Genomic DNA, 17,781 nt, shown 5'->3' on the forward strand with positions numbered 1-17,781 from the left:
AGTGACATCTTACACGCATGTGTTCTCTCACACCCAAGGGCTTACTAGTATATGGGGTGTGTGCATATGGCATGGAAGTCTTGGTGGGGCATATAAGATGCCTATCATACCTGCGGCTTATGATCCTTGCTAGACTCACTTGAGGACAGGGATCTTATCTCCCTACTGTCCCCAGCGGCTGGAACATAGATGTTGGAGCTTCCGGGACTGTAGAGCCTCCTAATCGGGAACTAAGGATGTTCTACTGGGATAACCGTGCCTTTTTGTCGATGCAGCCTTCAAAGCCAAGAGAGGGAAGTAACATTAACCAGACATCCCATTCAACCACGAGGGCTGCCTGCTGAGACTTTTATTTTTAAATAAAGGCTGCCTTCTCCCCTCCAGTTTAATGCTGTCCAAAGTGTTTTTGAAAATTCCACTTGCTCAGACTGGCATTGTTATTTCTGTCATTATCCACAACTTATACCATGGGCAGTAAAATAACAGACCCAACCTTTCCTGACATCCATCCACCCACCAGCATCCACCCACTTGGCTGATTGTGGCCATGAGAATAATTCCACTAATAAGGGAATAATAAGGGAATGAGTACAGGTTTGTTTTTTCCCTCTTAAAATTGTTTTAGTACTTTCTCTTGGGAAATTCCCTATGTTGGGTGAGTGCTGCCCCCTTTGGGTCAGAAGGAGTAGTTCCTGTCAAGTATCAATAAAACAGTAAAAAGTCAATAAAATAGTAAAAAAATAAAAAAGTGTCAAGAAAGCCAAATGCCAATACAGTGGGGCCTTGACTTATGAGTTTAATTCGTTCCGAGACCGAGCTCATTAAGGAGCTCGTTAAGGAGCTCGTTAACTCAAATTACTCTATCAACTCAATGCAAAAAATCGGCCGAGAGACAGCTGGTATCTCAAAAAATTCGCTAGTGGGGACACTCGTAAGTCAAGGCCCCACTGTACCTCACTTCCTTCTCCCCTCATCAGGATAGTCACAACTTGGTTGTTGCGGCCCTTTGCTTTCCCCTTTATGTTCTTAGGGGAACTAGTTTGAAGACCTGGGGCAGTGCTATAGGAAAGGCAGGGAGGTCAACCCTAATTTCAGTCCTGAGCCCTAATTTTTCTTATGTGTAAAACGGGCTGAGAAATTGCTGTCTGATGCTCACAGCAAACCTGCCACTGTTCCTCCTGGGGCCAGTGCTGACCCGTCACAGCACTAGTCCTTGGTTAACTGGGTGTAAGAATCCTTCTCAACACTGTGGTCCGGGGCAGCTACAAGCCCAAACTGCACGAGTATTGCTCATAAGAAGCCTCAGTCCTCAATCCTCCACCCAGGTGGCATTTGCTTGATTTGTGGCTCTGCTGGATTAGCCTGGGGGCTGTCATGTTTGGTCTCCCTCTGAAAATCTCCAGTGGAGTGAAAGGGAGCCAGGCTGTGTAACTTCCTATCCCCACCCAAGTTCAACACGGGTAAGAGGCTGGAGAGTAGAAAGCTGAGACCAAAGACAAGGTGGTCTCAGATTCACAGATCCAAGTTTTGGGAAAGTCTTAAGTTAGTGCATCTTCTGATAGGAGGTCAAGTTCTTCCTTGTCCTTCAGAGCAATTGTGCTTTGGGGAGGAGACCTGCCTGACCCTCAGACGGGAGCTCTTGTCTGAGTTTTGTTATCAATAGCTGAGTCTTAGCTTAAGTCACTTAACCCCTTGGGACTTGCTTTCCAATAAAAGGAATGACTGTCTACCTTTAGGTCTTTGGAGATTCTGCATCGTGGGTGGCAATAGTAAGCTGCCCAGTAGACCTAATCTGAGTCAGGCAGATCTAACTTCTTCCCTTCAGGCTGAATAGCCTCGATTTCTTCCATAGGACTTCAATCTTCTTCCTTGTAATGCCTTCACCTGGGTCATCCTTCAGCTTTGAGGACACTGCCCTCTGACACTGAAGGCCACCATGTTCCATTGGGAGGTGGTGACTCTGGTGGGTGGCTGTGCAAATGCTTGTGAGATGAGAGCATCAAAGCATATACCATGTTCTTCTCAGGCCTCTAGCAATCAGAAATCATGAGAGCTGTTGCCAAGAGCAATAACTAAGCCTGGTCCTTGGACACTGTCCTACCCAATCATCACCTCAAGGACCTCCTGAGATCTTTGCTTCCAAAATATTTGTTCAAGATGCTTTAAAACAGCATTGTGTTAGAGAAGAATACAAAAATGTGGTCCCAAATATTTTTGAATTGAAGTCTGGACGTCTTATAGTGGAGTACACCACTCAACCAATAACTGAATGCCTGGCCTATTCTGGAGATGATTTTATGTGCAGAAGAGACAGATTTGGGGGCCAAAATTCCATATGGCCCCAGCAACACTTACTGGGTTAATGCTTGATTTAGCTCCTGACACCACTTGTTGTTTTAGAGGAGTCCCTGCCTGTGTGAAATGTTCTTGTTGGGCACACGGAATAAATCGTCGTAAAGCAGCCTCTGCAGCAAAAAGGCTAAGAGTACGTAGAGGAAGGAGCCTTGCGCTTGGTGTCTGACCTGGGCCTGAAGCTGCCTTGGTTATGGGAAAACTACTTACCCATACCTATCCTCTGCTCTGGATCTGCAAAAACAGTTCCATCATTTTCAGAGGAGTTCATGGGGTCCTGGAACTAAGCTGCTCTGCAGCATGAGAAAAGGTCTCAGACACCAAGTGAGTTTGAGGGAATGCTATATGTCGTATTCTTCTCTTGGAGGTTCACATGCATGTTAACATATTAAAAGCTCTGATAAGTTCTGCAAAGGAGTATTTAATACTGTGTAAACTAGTCTCAGGAACCACAAACTACTTCTGGGTTAACAGTGGAACCAGGATCCTGAGTGCTAACTTATGACATGAGAAAGTTAAGTCCCTGAGATGCAAATTTAATTCATGTTCCACTTGAGTCCTTGGTCAAGAAAAGCCTTTAATTGCGCCTGACTGTAAACCATGTTTTAAGATAAAGAAGGGCCACCTCATGTTCAAGTGACTTTATATTCCAGGGGAATCCCTTAACTGTCACTTTAAGCTGATCACATCAGAATGGGAAAGGCTGTCCCCTTTCCTGAAAGAAACTCAGAAGATGGCAGAACTGTGTAACTTATTCTGCGTGGGAGAGTCATGACATCTGAAAGGCCAACTTAATGGAAACAGTTCAAGTTCTTTTCTTGAGATTGAATTAAAACTTGTCCTCAGATTCTGGACAAAACGTTCATATTTTCACACCCAAGGCAGCTTTCTAGAAGTTCTCATTGAAAGTGGAGAAACATTAAACCTAAATATTAAATAGGGTAATAAGTAATTGAATTTAGGGAAAGTGGGGTCTCCTTAGTTGCTGGGGTGCCCCACTTTGGGGACCTGTCAATCACAGTGAGCAAAGAAATGTGGGATTTGATATTTTGAAGGATTTTTGGGTTTGTTTTTTGGTTTTGTTTTGGGGTCGATCTGTTTTATAATCGGCGTAGTCACTGGCTACACCCAGAGCCCTGCAGATTTTTAGGTTCATCAAACAGAAAGGCAGTGCTTCTGAGAGGTTCCCTGGAGTCAGACAGATCATGGCAACCAGGAGTTAAAGACAGTTCACTTAGGCGCAGTGGTCGGCAAACTCATTACTCAACAGAGCCAAATATCAACAGTATTTCTTCAAAATTGACTCGCCCAGGCCAAAAACCGACTTCTGTGCATGGGCCACGAAGTTTCAATCACACTGTACGTGCGCCTGCACGTGGTATTTTGTGGAAGAGCCACACTCAAGGGGCCAAAAAGCCGCATGTGGCTCGCGAGCCACAGTTTGCTGACCATGGATTAGGGGGTCTTTCACGACTTCATTCACTTTCTTCTCCTGCAGCTCCCTGGGCTCAAGGATTCTTGTTCTTCATGATCTTCATAGTTTCTGGGCTGAGCTTTTGAGCAAGGCACTCTGCCACCCTGTATCCCTCAGCCAATTGCTCTCAGAAGCTCTGCTCCAGGTAGTTGTCAAGGTCACGGTGGGAGAGGAGGTCCTTAGGTGCTTATTAAGCAGGACAAATATATCTTTTCCTTCTGGCATTACTGAGTCAGCTCTTGTGCCTGAACTTTAATTAGAAAGTCAAGTTTCCTGTCCTTTATCCATCCCTGATCAATCATTGGTTCTTTTTCTTCTTTACCCTCCTCATCTTCATGATTTTCTGCTTTAGAGGTTTGGGTGTTTTTATTTTTGTTTTTGTTTTTTGTTTTTGTGTTTTTTTTAGTGTTGAGTTGAAGGAGCGAGCCTCCTAGGCTTGTAGTCTGAAGCATACCTGGTTGACTTTGGGCTTCTGGACACAGGTTCGCAGATTTGGGGGCAGAGATTCCATATGGCTCCAGCAATGCTTCTTGGGTTAGTGTTTGATTTAGCTCCTGATGCCACTTGGTGTTTGGCGGGAAGAACTCTTTGCTCATTGGTGGAAGGGCTGGAACAAGTATAGTAAGTGTCCCAGGTCATAATTCGGAGGCCAACAAGCAGGACATAAAAGTACACTGACTATTAAAAAACCCCAATATGGAATGTTCATATAGTGCGTGTATGTGGAAAAGATTAAAAACCCATAAACCTGTGCAAGTTAATGAGGACAGATGGTCTGCACAATGGATAGGAGAATAAATCAGGGCCTTCCCTTACCTGTCAGCCCCATCTTGGGCTGCAGGCTAACCTGAGTCTCTTCTCCCCCCTCCTTGCCTCTCCCCCGCTGCTGAGACCAGCTGGAGAGGAAATGGAACAGTTCCCAAACTGAAAAGGAAGTTCACCTCAGAGTCCCAGCCCCGGGAGGGAAGGGGGGGAAGGAAGGATGGCACAGAAGGAACTTGGGTAAAGAGATGTAGCAACTTGTTGAAATTGCCTGGCCGTGAGTTTGAATTTTGCTCATAAAACCCAGACGTACTGCTTAAGGGTTGAAATAGGTGACTCCTAAAAGCTCATTTTGTTGGCCATTTGTGTTTTAGATTGGCTTCAGGGGGAAGCCCTGGTGTTTGTATCAGCAGATGCTTGCTTTTGGAGAAGCAGAAAGGGGGATTGCCACATCTCCCCTCCATGTGTACGGAGCACCTAGTGGTGCATGTGTGTAGATTCTTAGCCCGAATAAGGAACAGTAAGCAAGCTTAAAGGTGTGATGCAGTTTTCTCTTCTGGAAGATCATCACCCTTTGCCTCTGGTTCTCATCTGATGTTGCTGTAATGAAGCAGGTGTTTCTTAAAGAGGTTCATCTATCCATCCCTGCAAGAAGGATGGTCTTTTCAGAGGGGCCGGGTGCTCTGTATGAAATAGATTTTCAATCTCTCCTTCCTTCCTGGGGGAAAGAGGCCAGCAAACAAGCCAACCCAGCCTATTAACTGGTGTTCCTGAGACTTGATCACCCTCAAAGATGGAAGGAGTCCTCTGTTTTTTTATTTTTCGGCTAGCCTATGTCTTTTGATTGGAGAATTTAAGCCATTCACATTTAAAGTGACTATTGATAGTACATATTTATCACCATTTTATTCTTTTTTTAAATATACAAAAACTTTATTGAACTGTGCCTTATAATGAACATTCTAATCCAAAATTTCAGAAGCACTTTAGAAAGAATTGATCAATCAATATTCCAAATCTCCACAACTCCATTTGTTTCCACACACCTTGCTCTTGAAGGAAAATCGTGGGGTTGCGGAGAGGGGGAGAGAAAGACAGAACAAATATTCAAATCACAGAAGTGTTTTTAATAAAATATTGGTGCTAACCCTGGCCAGTGTGGCTCAGTTAGTTGGAGAATTCTCCCATGAACCCAAAGGGTGGGCAGGTTCGATTCTGGGTCAGGGCATGGGTGCATTCTGGAGGCAGCCAATCAATGGCACCCTCTCACACTGATGTTTCCCTCTCTAAAAATCAGTACAACCAAAGAAAAAATGTTGATGCTAGATCACTGATACCTGTATATAAAATTCTACCCACAAAAACCAGGTAATACCTTCAACAATATATATATATAAAGTAAAAATAAGGTCAAGCTGGTTTAGCTCAATGGATAGAGCTTCAGCCTGTGGACTGAAGGATTCTGGGTTCAATTCAGTTAAGAACACATGCCTTGTTTGGGGGCTGGATCCACAGTAGAGAGTGTGCAGGAGGCAGCCAATCAATGATTCTCTCTCATCACTAATGTTTCTATCCCTCTCCCTCTTCCTTCCCTCTGACATCTATAAAAATATATTAAAAAATAAAGTAACAATGAAATTATAATTAAAAAAATTCTACCTACTGCCTATAAATCACAGGAAGAAAATGAGGCAAAGTAACAGTTCATCCTTCCTAATCTCTTAAAGCACAGATGGTAAGAGGTTTGGGATCACATCCGATATAGAAGTAAGGCTTGAGCACCTCAGAAAATGTATCCCTGAAGGAATGGATGTGAGACATGTCATTCAAACTGTAAAAGGAAACGTGACCCAACTCATAGTCCAGATAGATGCCAATCCCTCTGGGCATATCCTGCAGCACAAGGGTGACAGGAACAGGCCCTTGAGCCACATAGTCACCATCCTTCAGCTGAATCATCCAACATCTCTTCTCCTGTCTGAGCAGGGGCTGCTTTCTCTCCTTGGAAAGGGAGTCTTTACAGACCCCCACGGCCACTCAGGCTTGTCATCCACCTGGACCGCCCAGTAATGGCCACAGGCAAACCCTACAGAACCCAGGACAACTGGGTCAACTGCAAATCCCTTTGGATTCCGATGAACTCCTTGCTTTTTCCTCACAAATGTCACAGACTTTTTATCCTCAGACACAAGCAGATTAGGATGTGCAGTTTCGGGATCCAGAGTAACTTCTTCTCTAAATGTCTGCATGATTTGCAGCAGAGCCGAACACTGTGGAGGAAGACTGAATTCTTCTCTCTTATACTTCAAGCAATAGACATCTGGAGGTTCTAGGTTATCACAACAGTGGAGGATACACTTGATGTTCATCAGCAATTTCCCATCTGACACCACACTCGTCTCTGCCATCTCCTTTCATAGAACTCTAAGTTTGGAAATGTGGTCTGAAAATGCAGCTTTGTTTGCAATGAGATTCCGTAGAATGTGCTTCTCTTCTGCATTGGCCTTGAGTGAACTGCCTCTTGCTCACACTCTACGGATTCTATCACATTCTCATATTCAGAGGCTAACTTTGCTCTCCGGTTTTCCACCTTTTCTCTCAGTTCTGATCATTGCCTGTCGTGGGTGGATACTAGTTCCTGAAGGTCTGCCACCTGCTTCTTCAGGGGCTCAGCGTAACTTCTGAGCTTTTGCCTGTGATGAGAGGCAGCCTCCTCCATGGGCCTCACCTGGTGGCCCCGGTGGTCAGGGGGCTGAGTGCACAGGGGGCTCAGTGCCACGCTGAGCAAGGAGATCCGGCCCGTCTGCAGGAAGTTCATGCGAGATCCCATGGAGGTGCTGGTGGACGACGAGACCAAGCTCACGCTGCATGGGCTGCAGCAGTACTATGTCAAGCTCAAAGACAGCGACAAGAACCGTAAACTCTTCGACCTGCTGAACGGACTAGACTTTAACCAGGTGGTGATCTTCGTGAGGTCGGCGCAGCGCTGCATGGCCCTGGCCCAGCTACTCGTGGAACAGAACTTCCCAGCCATCGCCATCCACAGGGCCATGGCCCAGGAGGAGCGCCTATCACGCTACCAGCAGTTCAAGGACTTTCAGCTTTAGGTCCTCCTCACGGAAGAGGTTGTGCTTCTCACACAAGCACCTCTCTTCCTGCTGCTTCACCTTGGCCCCTGTGATCTGGAGGAGCTTGGCCATGTCAACCATCCTTCCCAGCTGGGTGTTGGTCCACATGTCACCATTTTATTCTTTAAGAAAAGAGGAACATAGTTATAAAGAAGAGCCTTTAACATTTCTTGTAATATTGGCGTGGTGGTAATAAACTTTTAAAGCTTTTTCATGTGTGGGAAGCTCTTTATTCCTCCAATATTAAATGACAGCCTTGCTGGGTAAAGTAGTTTTGATTGTAGGTCCTTGCTTTCATCACTTTGAATATTTCATGCCAATTCCTTCTGGCCTGAGATGTTTCTTTTGAGAAGTCAGCTGACAGTCATATAGGAACTCCCTTGTACGTAACTGTCTTTCTCTTGTTGCTTTTAAGATTCTCTTTGTCCTTAACCTTGGTGTGGGTCTCTTAGTGGAAGGACTCTTGAACTAGAGCTGGGTGAGGTGTGCTCCACTTCCTCATGAGGGAGAGCATTCACTTTCAAGTTGGATAAGGTCAACTTCTTCCAGTTTAGGAAGTATTTAGTCATTGGCTCAGGATACATCAATAGGAAGGGCAGAAGGGATTGTGTTGGAACACTTAACTGAAATTTTAAGAACTTGCCAACGAGAATATAGGATTGGGGGTTGACTGTTCCAGATACCATTTTTTTCCATAATACAAATTTATTGTTACACAAAGGGACACAAAAGTGATAGCCAGGCCTTTGGTGCCAAAGCGACTGGCACAGGCCACCCGGTGGAGGTAGGTGTCCGAGTCCTCAGGCATGTCATAATTGAAGACGATGTTGACTCAATGTCCATCCCTCGGCCAAACAGATTGGTGGCCACCAGGATCCGCCGCTGAAAGTCCTTGAACTGCTGATAGCGTGATAGGCACTCCTCCTGGGCCATGGCCCCGTGGATGGCGATGGCTGGGAAGTTCTGTTCCATGAGTAGCTGGGCCAGGGCCATGCAGCGCTGCGCCGACCTCACGAAGATCACCACCTGGTTAAAGTCTAGTCCGTTCAGGAGGTCGAAGAGTTTACGGTTCTTGTCGCTGTCTTTGAGCTTGACATAGTACTGCTGCAGCCCATGCAGCGTGAGCTTGGTCTCGTCGTCCACCAACACCTCCATGGGATCTCGCATGAACTTCCTGCAGACGGGCCGGATCTCCTTGCTCAGCGTGGCACTGAACACCATGCACTGCTTCTCGCGTGGCGTCAGGCGAAAGATCTCCAGTACGTCCCGCCGCATGTCCAGCTGCTCCAGCATCTTGTCACACTCATCCAGCACGAAGTGCTTCACGTTTCTCAGGTTGAGGCTCCTGTTCCGCACAAGTGCCGAGATGCGACCTGGAGTCCCCACCATGACGTGGGGACAGTCCTTCTTCAGCACCTCTTCATCCTTCTTGATGGAAAGACCCCTGAAGAACAGGGACACCTTGACACTGGGCATGTACTTGGAGAAGCGCTCATACTCCTTGCTGATCTGAAAGGCCAGCTCCCGAGTGTGGCACATGACCAGGACAGTCACCTGTCCATTGACGGGCTCAATCTGCTATAGGGTGGCCAGCACGAAGACTGCAGCCTAGCCCATTCCAGACTGGGCCTGGCACAGGACATCCATGCCCAGGATGGCTTGGGGAGTACACTGGTGCTGAACCTCAGATGGATGCTCAAAGCCACATCCACTATGGCCCTCAGGAGCTCAGGCTTCAGCACAAAGTCCCGGAAGCCAGAGCTGTGGATGGAAACGTAGGACCCCTTGACATTTTTCTTGGGGGGTACTGGGGTGCTCTCTGTAGGAGCCTGGGGCTCTTCATCTTCCTCATAATCTGCTGGGGGCCAGCCCCAGCGGGTCCAGGGGTTCCCAAAGGTGTGGACGGAGTCGGCGAAGAATGTTTTACAGAGACAGCGTTCAGAACTCTCTAGCTTTCCTTAGTCTCCGTGGATCTTCCTGTGCCTGGCTGAGGCCACAGAGAAAGATCCAAAGGCAAGCTGAGCCTTTATTTTATAGTGAGCGGTAAACAAGGTAGTGGTTACCAAAGTTACACTGTTCTTGTGAGTTTCACTTGTTTACACCATGGTTATACTTCCGGCACTTCCTCAGCCCATTAGCTTCCCAGATAAGATCTAGGGAGCCTCATAAGGTCAAGCCTAATTATGCTAAGAGGACTGTGCCCTCTAAGCTGGGAATTGTTTGTGACTTTGCCCACAGGTCAGTCCAAGGCTTAACCCTATATCAGCTCCCTACATCTCACCCTTCTTTTATTTTTTAAGCTACTATAATGAGAGTTTTTAAGCTACCATAATGACAGTAAAACTTAAGCATCAAGAACAAAACTCTGGCTATTAAAGCAATAACAAAATAATGCCAATGCAAAACCCAAAACATTTTAAAACTTGAACATAACATTTTTAAAACTAGTAATAATAATAAAACAATGGCAATGCAAAACAGCAATAAGTGAGAAATCAAACCACAGTAACTTTTTTCTACCAAATGAAAGTTTCTTTTGCCGATTTACTCAGAGTCCTCCGACTTGGTTGAGAGAGTAGCTTCCATTTCTTGCTTTTCTACCATCTGCAGGGCCTCAGTTGTTAACTTCTTCAGCTGACCCCAAGTTGGTGGTTTGGTTGTCCTTGTTGATCTGGCTAGCGGGCAGTGTCACTGGCGACGGGCTTCCTAAAGTGTCAGCGTGTTGTATGGCTGGATCAAAGGGTCCATCAGGGCCGTGTTTGATGGTGGTGTTGGTGTCTGGGGAGGAGTCAACTGTGACCTCTGCGTCAGCTGAAATGGATGATACTGGGGAGGAGGAGGATGAGGCAGAGATAAAGTGTAGTAGAGAGAAAAAGAAGAGAAAGCAAAAGAACTACAAGGCATGGAAGTGTTTAGAAAAAAGAGGAAGAAGAAAGTGAAGAAGGCAGCATCCTGACACAGCCCTTTCCTTCAGCTGCCCCTTTCCCTGTGGTCCAAGGTAGAAATGGGAAACAAGTACTGTTGCAGTGAGAGGGCAGCTGCTGACAGCCAGTCTCTGTCTTTACCTGGGCCCTGATCTGAGCTGGGCCAAGTCTCTTTCTGTTCCCGATCTGAGCTGGGCCAAGTCTCTTTCTGTTATCTGGGTCCCGATCTGGGCTGGACATGGGAAGCGAGAAGCAGCCATGGGGGCAGGAGACCTTCCTCAGAAGGGGCGAGTGTTCAAGCCCCTGCACAATTGGGGGGGTGAGGATCTGTGCCCCACCTCTGTTGAACCCCAAGTTCTCTCCTACTGGCCCCCGGCTGTGCCTGTCTTAGGTTGCCCCACCCTGTGGGGTCTTACCCGTCTTTGACTACCAGCCATCTCTGGGCCAAGTAGGGTGATGTGAGGTTCAGTTCTGTCTCCTTGGTAGCCTATGCCCCTGTGGCCTCCATGCCCAGCAACTGCCTTGGGATCCCCTCGCCTGCTGGCGGGGCCCCGGCATTGATCACATAACTTGGGAAACCCAGGTTTCTTCTCCAGAGAGGGCCCAGGTTACGCCATTGGGCGAGAGACAGATCCATGGTACCAGCCACCGTGACCTCAGCAAGAACAGAGAACTCAGGCAACAGCTGTGGGCCCGGGACAGGGCTTTCTCAGCCCATGATGTCAGGCTCTTAGTACAAGACAACTTCACGTATGGGGCATATACCAGACACCCTCTAGTCACAGCAGAAAAGGGAGGTGCCCTTCCTGGAACAGTAGGGTAGGGAGATTCTAGAAAAGGCTGTGTTCAGGAGAGAAGGAGAAAGGCCAAAGAATCAGCAAGCAAGTAGTCAGATTAAGAAAAAAAAGAAAAAGGATAGGAGATGTGGGGCAAAGCTGGGACACATGGACAGACAAAAAGGAGGCACACGTGATCCTTCCAACGGACAGGTGGTTCCAGCTCAGGGCTGCACATCAGCTGTAGACAGGCACTGTTCAGGTGTGCTAGGGTGGTGAGACATAAGGTCGGACTAGACGGTCTGGAATCCACACAGGTGAGTCTGCGTCCTGTGGAAATATACAAGCATATCCTCTCCCCCGGGTTAAAACTACATCAGGTCCCTTCCAGGCTCCAGTAAGCAAGTCTCTCCATTTGACGAGGGCTTTAGGTTTAGTTAGATCTGGGTTCCAATGTCTGTACATCGGGGAATTTCCCTCAGAATCTACATTTAGTATATTAATTACAAATCGAGTATGTTGTAGAACATGGTGAGGAGAGGAATATTTAAACTCATTTTCTTGTAATTTTTAAATTTGTGTTTTTAAAGTTTGGTGAGCCCGTTCTACTATTGCTTGGCCTTGAGAATTGTAGGGTATTCCTGTAGTATGTGCAATGCCAAATGTAGAGCATAAGTTTTTAAAAGCTCTAGAGGCATAGGCAGGCCCATTGTCTGTTTTAAGTGCCTTTGGTATTCCTAGGTAGGAAAAACATTGAAATAAATGTTGACTTACATCTTTAAAGGCTTCTCCTGTACGTGCAGAAGCAAGGATAACATGAGAAAAGGTATCAATACAAACATGCACATAGCAAAGTTTGCCAAAAGATGGGACATGAGTAATATCTATCTGCCATAAGTCACAGGATCTAAGTCCTCTTGGATTAACTCCAGTAGCAGGGCTAGGAAAATGAGTAGGACAATGGCCGCAGTCACGCACAATACTTCGAGCAGCTTCTCTAGATATGCAATAATATAGATGGAGAGCAGAAGCATTTTGATGGTGAATGGCATGAGACCGCCGGGCTTCTTCTAGAGCTGTACAAACTACTGGGCGGGTTAGTAGATCTGCCTGATAATTTCCTTCGCTTAAGGGTCCTGGTAGGCAGGAATGAGCTCTAATATGTCCAATATAGAAAGCCTTTTCCCGTTTGTGAATGTAAGTTTGTAGCTGAGTTAACAAAGAGAAAATGGCTGTTCTTCCTTGTGGGAGAGAGGCGGTCTCAATATGAGGAAATAATTTAACTATATATTGAGAGTCAGTGTACAAGTTAAAGGGAACCTGTTGCAATTGTTCAAAAGCATAAATGACTGCCAAAAGCTCTGTTCTCTGGGCTGACGTCTCTAGGGTTTGTTGAACATGGGTTATTGAGTCAACGATTATTACTGCCCTACCATTAGAGGAACCATCTGTGAATACTAAGGAGGCAGGAGGTGATAATGGCTCTTTTGAACATTTAATAGGAAATATAAACGGATGCAGGGAGAGAAATTGCAATATAGGTGATCTTGGTAAATGATGTAAAATTTGTGCTGGGAAGTTACCTAGAGCTATTTGCCACTCTTCTTCAAATTGTAATAGCGTGTCTAATTGTTCTCTTTTATAAGGTATTATTATCTCAGTAACTTCTCTTCCAAAGAGTTCGATACTGCGTCATCTACCTTTGACAATGAGAGTGGCCACTAGGGAGGGATAGGATGTTACAATTTTCCTAGGAGTGACTGGTAAATGTATCCATTCTAATGGTCCTTCCTGCCATAAGCATCCTGTAGGAGTATATTTAGTGGCTAGAATAATTAAGGTCCAAGATTTGGAATAATCTAGATACTGTAGATGCTGTTTATTGATGGCCTGTTCTATTTTTGCTATAGCCTTTTCTCCTTCTACGGTTAATTGTCGGGGAGACTTAGGGTTAGAATCTCCCTTTAAAATGTTAAATAGAGGTTTTAAGTCAAGAGTGGTTATTTTTAGATATGACCTGACCCAGTTGATATCACCTAATAGTTTCTGATAATCACTTAATGTGTCTAAATCATCTTTTCTTAATTGTAAAGGCTGATAGGTGATAGTAGAGGTATGTAATATTCTGCCTAAGTAGGAAAAAGGAGGTTCAGTCTGAATCTTTTCTGGGGCTATTTTTAGACCATGTTCTTCTAAAGCAAGGATGGTCTGAGTAAGAATTTCCTGTAAAGTAGCCCGATCTTTATGAGCTAGTAAAATATCATCCATATAATGAATTAGATATAGATCTGAAAATTTCTTTCTAATAATTTGCAATGCCTGATCTACAAACTTTTGACATAATGTAGGACTATTTTTCATCCCTTGTGGGAGAACCTTCCATTGGTATCTCTGATAAGGCTGTTTAAAGTTTTCTGATGGTATGCTGAATGCAAATCTTTGACAATCAGCCAGGTGAAGAGGTATAGTGAAAAAACAATCCTGTAAGTCAATAACAACAACACAGTACTCCTGTGGAATTGCCACAGGGGAGGGCAATCCAGGTTGTAAGGAGCCCATATCTTCCATGGTGGTATTTATGGCTCTAAGATCTTGCAAAAGCCTCCACTTGCCTGATTTCTTTTTTATTACAAATATGGGTGTGTTCCAGGGACTATTTGATGGCTCTATATGTCCCTCTGCTAATTGCTGATCAATTAATTGTCGGGCTGCTGATGTTTTCTCAGATGTTAAGGGCCATTGCTCAACCCATACTGGTTGTGATGATTTCCAGACTATGGGATCAGCAGTCCTAAGGGCAATGGCCCCAATTATAAATCCTGATATCCAAGTCCCTGTCGAGGAGTGTGAGGTATTACTTCTATAGGATATAGTCTTCCTTGCTTTTCTTTTCCTAATCCCTCTTCTGGATTAAATCCCATGTCTACCATTTGTGATGTTACTCTATCATTGGGGCTGTATAACAGAACTCCCATTTGAGACAAGATATCTCTTCCCCATAATGTGAAGGGGATAGTTGTAATTATATAGGGACAGAATGTTCCTGAATGTTGATCTTCATCAGCCCAAGTTAAAATCTGAGAACTCTTTTTTACATTAGAAGCCTTGCCCAGTCCCACCAGGGAAGTGGGGGTGGTGTGCGTGGGCCACGAAGAGGGCCAATCCTTCCCTGCTATGCAGGAAACATCTGCTCCTGTATCCAATAGACCTTCAATTGGTTTTCCTTGAATTTGTAAAATTTTTGTAGGTCTAGCAGCATGGATTTCTTGTATCCAAAATGCTGCATCACTAGATCCAAAGCCTCCAGCCCCTCTGGCTTCCTGGGTAATAGCTGTTCCTATTTTATGTATTGGTAACAGGAGTAATTGGGCAGTTCTCTGGTTGGGCTGAATCTGTATAGTTGTGGTGGGCGGGGAAAGTAAAATCTGTATTTCTCCTGTGAAGTCTGCATCAATAACTCCTGGGATGGCTAGGATCCCCTGTAACGAGGTGGAGCTCCGTCCTAATATTAAACCTACAGTCCCCTCAGGCAGCGGCCCAGACACACCTGTAGGAATGGCTGTTACCTGCGAGTCTGGGGTTAGTATTGCGTGGGTGGTGGAACGGAGGTCCAATCCTGCACTGCCTGGGGTTGCCCTGAAGAGGTTACTGACTGATTGAAATTTGCAAAGGGGTTGAGGGTTGATGCCCCTGTTATTGCAGGGGCCTGGGGTTGGCCCCCTCTCAAGTTTCCCGATTGAGGTGATGGGATAGAACCTCCTTGGGAGAGGTTTGTAGAATTTAAAGGCTGACCATTTTTATTGTATTTCGATCTGCATTCCTTTGCCCAATGAAATCCTTTCTGACATCGGGACAAATAGTTTTTGGAGGATTAATATTGTTCCCTGATGTATTTCCAGGCTGTTGAGAAGCCTGAGTATTACTATTTTTAGTTGGGCATCCTCTGCTAAAGTGTCCAGATTGACCACAAGAGTAGCAGTTCATATTTCTTTTATTATTGCTGGTTTGTCCTATGCCCTATATATATTGAGGGTATGTCTCTCCCTTGAGGGCTGCAGCTATAGCTACACCCTGTATAAATGCTGGACTTACATCAGCACACTGTTTTATAAAATCATTTATAGTTCCCGTCCTGCGAATCGGCCTTAATAAAGCCTGACAGGTATTATTAGCATTTTCGAAAGCCAGTTGTTTGATTAGGATATCAGCTGCCTCTTCATTAGTGATTACTGTCTTGACTACCTGTATGAGGCGAGAAAGGAAATCTGGATACGGTTCCTCGACCTTCTGTTTAACCTCTGTAAGGGTGGTTGTTTTTCCTACTGTACAAGGTAGGGATTTCCAGGCATTTACTGCACAACTGTTTACTTTAATAAGTGCCTCTTTGGGCATATACATTTGCTCCTGAGCCGTGATAAAATCACCTCCTAATATCATGTCTAGGGTTATTTCTCCACTGGAATTTCTACTAGTGGCTACAGCTCTCTTAGCAAGATCATCATACTCAGTTTTCCATAATAAGTAATCGCCTCCTGAGAGACAGGCTTTACAAACCTGTGACCAATCATAAGGAGTCATCCATTTACTGGATATGGCTTCTACCAAGGTTAGTGTGTAAGGAGCTAGAGGTCCATATTCAGAGCAGGACAATTTTAATTCTTTAAGTATTTTGTAAGGTATAGGCTCCCAGGTGGGGTTTTCGTCCTCACCAAACTCATTCTCATACGCGACTGGGAAGCAGAGTGAGAATTCAAGATCTCCACTAGCTTCAGCTTCTCTTATTGCCCTTTGAAATTTAGACATGGAGCTCATAGGAGCCGCAGGACCTGGTTTAGGCTTCTTTTCTGATTTAAGGAGCCTGTTTTGAATGGGAGGGTTTTTCTCCTCTTTGCTGAATGGGAAGGACCAATGGTCATGTTTATGATATTTATTCTCCTTCCGATCAGTAGGCATATTTAAACTGCTCTTAGATTGAATTGGAGACAATAATGATGTGTCCTCTCTAGGTGGAGCAGAGGGACTATTTAAAGTTTGAGAAAGTTCAACCGTTTCTGCCTCTGGTGCCAAGGTGTCACGAATTAAATTCCAGAGGGAAAGGATATCTGCTGGGACCTCCTCAGATCTTTGGTATCTGTAATAATTCTTTAATTGATCTCCTACATTAGTCCAAGTTTCTAAATTAACAGTTCCTTCCTCAGGAAACCATGTACAGACTTCTTGTAAAAAACGTTCTGTTTGACTGGGAGTAACCTTAACTCCTCTGGTAGCAAACATATGTGTTAAAAGATCAATACAGAGTCTTCTTTCCTTAGACTCAGTATGGCCCATCTTCTCAGTCTAAGTTCTGTACTATCCACCCACTTACCCTACTTATTCTCTATAGGGGGGTCTGCAGCACCCTAAGGTGGAGTCCTATCCGTCCCGAGTGCGGGGGGCTTACCTAGGGGAATCCTGTTCGGGCGCCAAATGCTGGGGGCCAGCCCCAGCGGGTCCAGGGGTTCCCAAAGGTGTGGACGGAGTCGGCGAAGAATGTTTTACACAGAGACAGCGTTCAGAACTCTCTAGCTTTCCTTAGTCTCCGTGGATCTTCCTGTGCCTGGCTGAGGCCACAGAGAGAGATCCAAAGGCAAGCTGAGCCTTTATTTTATAGTGAGCGGTAAACAAGGTAGTGGTTTCCAAAGTTACACTGTTCTTGTGAGTTTCACTTGTTTACACTGTTCTTGTGCGTTTCACTTGTTTTTGTTCTTGTGAGTTTCACTTGTTTACACCATGGTTATACTTCCGGCACTTCCTCAGCCCATTAGCTTCCCAGATAAGATCTAGGGAGCCTCATAAGGTCAAGCCTAATTATGCTAAGAGGACTGTGCCCTCTAAGCTGGGAATTGTTTGTGACTTTGCCCACAGGTCAGTCCAAGGCTTAACCCTATATCAGCTCCCTACAATAATCCAGAAGCTCGTTTTCCACATCCTGTTCCACCATAATACTGGTTCCCCATTCGCCTCCGCGCGCTCAGAGAGGCTACAATGAGCTAGAGCGCTTCCTGCCTCCTGTGTTGGATCACAAGCCCATATTTTTAATTAGCTTTCCAGGGGAACTCTGCCCTTCCCGGCTGCACACTGTCTCACCAGCTCTGTATACTTCTCCAATTCGGGGTGGTGTTATTAGTTTCTGCTGCTCACTCCATTTGCTCTGGGACAAGACCTGGGACGCATCTGCCTATTCCACTGCCATCTTGTCTCTCCTCTATGGTCGGTCGGTGCAGGCCCTCTTCCAGTTGCAGACTTCTGACTTCCATATTCTCACTTGGGGAATGTCTGTTCCAGATACCTTATTAAAAGGATTCCAGCTCCCTCCCTGGCGAGTT

At 45.4% G+C, this 17,781-nt stretch overlaps 2 pseudogenes across 2 annotated transcripts; both read right to left on the minus strand.

Annotated features, from left to right (window-relative positions):
• Positions 1 to 6,301: 6,301 nt before the first annotated feature.
• Positions 6,302 to 7,824, minus strand: LOC308534999 (tripartite motif-containing protein 75-like; annotated as a pseudogene). Its single transcript has 2 exons — positions 7,664 to 7,824; positions 6,302 to 7,356 (listed from the first exon to the last, which is right to left on the minus strand). The product of its transcript is annotated as a tripartite motif-containing protein 75-like (transcript).
• A 523-nt stretch (positions 7,825 to 8,347) lies between these two features.
• LOC308535000 (ATP-dependent RNA helicase DDX39A-like) lies at positions 8,348 to 17,396 on the minus strand (annotated as a pseudogene). Its single transcript has 2 exons — positions 17,357 to 17,396; positions 8,348 to 9,574 (listed from the first exon to the last, which is right to left on the minus strand). The product of its transcript is annotated as an ATP-dependent RNA helicase DDX39A-like (transcript).
• Positions 17,397 to 17,781: the final 385 nt, after the last annotated feature.

This window comes from Myotis nattereri (assembly GCF_964212035.1).
Source record: "Myotis nattereri genome assembly, chromosome: 19".
Lineage (NCBI taxonomy): Eukaryota > Metazoa > Chordata > Mammalia > Chiroptera > Vespertilionidae > Myotis > Myotis nattereri.